Below are 3,837 nucleotides of genomic sequence, written 5' to 3'. Positions count from 1 at the left end.
TTTTAAACACCCTAGCAATAGTTTGAGTCAGTAATACATTTATCAACCTATTGAGAACCCTAAATCTAACAGTAAGACTACTTATACATATTCAAAAAGCACATGGTTATGATGATCTGAATAATACTTAAATAAATAAATAATTAAGAGTAAGCAATAGAGTAAAATGAAAGCAAGGGAGTTCAAGATCTTTTTATTTTTTTGTAGTTCAGATCTATATCTCCAATCCTAAACTATCTCCCACCAATGATGGCTTCTTGCTTCTCTCCAAACTAGCTCTAAAAGGTCTCTAGGTAAGTCTGCTTCTAAAATAATACAAAATCCTAATAATATAGCCTAACATGCGGCCAGGGACTTAGAATGTAATTATTGAAACTTTTGTGAAACTTGCAATCTTCTAATTTGTCATTAACTCGTGGGTGGCTTCGTTGCCGATCGATGAGAAGAAATTTTCATTGATCGATTTTTCTTGGTAACCGTCGGTCAAATTCTGATAAATAATCGACTATCTTCTATTTCCAGCAAAGTTCAATAGGTCTCCAAATACATCAATTTTCCTCTAGTAAGTACATGAACCTGTAATTTCTCTAAAAAGGGTATAAATGCATATGAAAGACTCTAAAAACATTTATAAACCATGGCTAAAAATTTTCATCGATCGATTTTTCTTGGTAACCGTCGGTCGAATTCTGATAAATAATCGACTATCTTCTATTTCCAGCAAAGCTCAAAAGGTCTCCAAATAACTTCAAATACATCAATTTTCCTCTAGTAAGTACTTGAACATGTAATTGCTCTAAAAAAGGTCTAAATGCATATGAAAGATTCTAAAAACATGTATAAACCAGGGCTAAAAGTGGGTAAAATCCATGGTCTATCAAGAGCTGCTCCTCCTTCTCGATTACAATTTAAAAAAATTCCGGTTGAATCCGTTCACGTGCTGATCTGCTCTAAAAGGGGACAGAGGTTTTAGTAAAGTTTACTATCATAAAACCAAGACAAATATTCTGATCAGAGAGTCAAATTTCTGCTCGTTAAAAATTAAAAAAGACACGCTCGATCAAAATAAAAATATTTATGTCGTCATTTTCATAATTTTTCGATCCAGTAATCTAGACAAAATATCACTGAGTAGTATAAATATAAGAAATATAGGCAAACCAAATACCAAAATAAGGTGATTATGTTCTTCCCACTTCTATAAGATCAATGCAGTAAAACCTAACAGTTCCCAAATAAATGCAAACTTGAGACTCAGAGTCCAGAAATTCCAAAAAATGTTTTGGATCTTATATTAGTAGTATATCTGAGCAGGCAATCTAATAGACAAGTAAGTGAACCTAGCGCCACTGAATATAACAGTGTGAATGGAGACATCGATCGGAGACGGTGATAGCCAGCGGTGCCCAATTGATTCCCTGAAAACCGTCACCGGTGATAATCAGTTCCGTCTGTAATCCAAAGGTCGTGGAGAGGCCAACCCAAGAGAAGGTCAACAGAACATCCTTTATCGCTCGCTTCAAACCGAAGCTATGTATAAGGAGGGAAGGAGAGGGATTCCAAAGGACTGCATCGCATTAGATGCAAGAGTTAAGGGTTGGGGATTTCTTCATCTGCTTTGTGGTAAGCAGGCCCCAAGGATGAGAATCGTTGAAGGTGGTAACGTCAAGAGAAACTAAGAAACGAGCAACTAATATGAAGTGGAAGAGTCAATCGACAACAGTAGTATTCTCTGGCACTTCTAATAGAACGGACTACGGAGTGAATAATATGAGCCTCGTTTGAAAATAGTAGAATATCCCATAAAAAATTCTCGGTGACAAAATATCAAAAAAAAACTAAAGTGACAGGTAGCATAATTTGCCCCATTCTAAACGATGAGGTGTGGGCTGTGGAGAGAGCATTATCTAACTTTATTATTATAGATTTAATGCATTCCTTTTATAACCAAATTGTTATTAAAAAGAATTTCATATAAAAGAAAAATCTATAAATTTTCGGTTTTATTTTCATTTTTATTAATAAAACCATATTATGTTAGTTTATTGTTATCCTTAATGAATTGAGTTTATTATTATAACTGGCATTATCAATATTTTCTTTTTATTAATACATTCTTTTTATAACAAAATTGTTATCAAAAAGAAATTTCATATAAAAGACAGTATTTATAAATATTTTCGTTTTTATTTTCGTTTTTTAAACCATATTGTTATGATCAGGGCCGGGCCTGAACCCATTCTTGTGAAACATTTGAATGGAGCCCAATATTTTAAGGGCCCCAAATTAAAAAAAAAAATCTATATATTTGCTGTTTTTTAATTAAGTTTTTTGATATAATACATAACAAAATATAAATTTTTGGATATATATATAATAGTTGAAATATTAAATAAGGTATAAATAAATATAATGTGAAAGTATATAAGATATGTATAATAATTTTTTAAAATGTATTATTTGATTGAAAAAAAAAACTTGAATGGGGCCCCAATTTTTACAGGCCCGGCTCTGGTTATGATGTAACTCGACCTCATGAATCACATCATTTATGCTCTGTCCAAATTAAAAGCAAGATTCTCTAATGTTATCGTGTTACATTTTCTGATTAGTTGAGTGTGTATTGTTCGATCTCGTGCGTACGCTTACGCCTATGTAGTCACTCTATTATGATTAGGCTTACATTTAGCTCAGCTAGAATGTTTGTCATTTTTTATGATTAGGCTTAGCTTTTGCTCAGCACAATCTTGTAGAGATTTTGATCATTTATTGTTTATTCTGTAAACTGAGAAGCCTAAAGATACCATCTTCTGTATTTGTAAAAGTGACTGTTCAGAGTCCTATGATCCAGAAGTTTTACCGGCTGAGCGAGTTGCAGAAACTAATAGAAAAGGGTTCAAAGAGAGGTTAGGACATGGGCAAGGTGAGATTGTAAGAAAAAGAAAGAAATAGCTCCATAAAAAGTTTGCAAAAGGCTTGAATGTTGACCAATTATTGTACTAACTCGGTTGAGCATCCATGAAAAAAGAGAAACTTTCCCTTAATGATTTCATAAGAAATATGAGATATATGCAACAAAAAAAAGGAAATCTATATAAATCGATGAAATTCAATTTTGGTTCTGTTGACATAGATGACATGGGGTTTTTTGAGCCAATAGCTGATGTTTATGATTTTTCTTCAAAATCTTGGAGAATGATATATATAGCAGAAGATTAGAGTGTGCCTATTCCATCTATGATTGTTGATAACGATTGAAATTCATAATGACTAGTATCTTCAGAGCAGCACAAAGTCTTCATCTAAACTTTTGACTTTTATACGGAGTCTTTCAGACCAACCCAACTTTCGACATTCTACTTTTGAATGATGTGACTTTCGTTTGATCTTGTTTTGGAGATTGTGGAATTTCTTTGATATTTGAACATCTCAAAGAATTGAATACTCAAGAATGGGTTACTATGCGGACCAAAGATCAAAATGCAGTTTAGGAAAAGCCTTTTTTGATGTCACTAGACATCCTTTTCCGGTGATTGGTGGTCTTTACAATCTCACGAGATGAGATTCAACATTAGATACAGACTGAAGCATTTAGGCATAACCCTTCCATCATTTGTTTATATTCCCCACGTTTTGTCATGGTCCTGTATTATTTCTAGTTGTTTCTGTTTACCATCAGACTTCACCATTGTACATCTTTTACTTTCTGTCTCTCTTTGATACAGATTTCTCTCAATTGCTACATTTTTGTCGCTGGATTTGGTGGAAATAAGACTGTAAATCATGGTTTCCCCCATTCGATTTCAGGGAAAGAGCAAATGCATATTCGTTCTTACT

The sequence above is a fragment of the Brassica napus genome, chromosome A5 (assembly GCF_020379485.1).
Source record: "Brassica napus cultivar Da-Ae chromosome A5, Da-Ae, whole genome shotgun sequence".
NCBI classification, from domain to species: domain Eukaryota; kingdom Viridiplantae; phylum Streptophyta; class Magnoliopsida; order Brassicales; family Brassicaceae; genus Brassica; species Brassica napus.
This window is presented reverse-complemented; position numbering follows the sequence as displayed.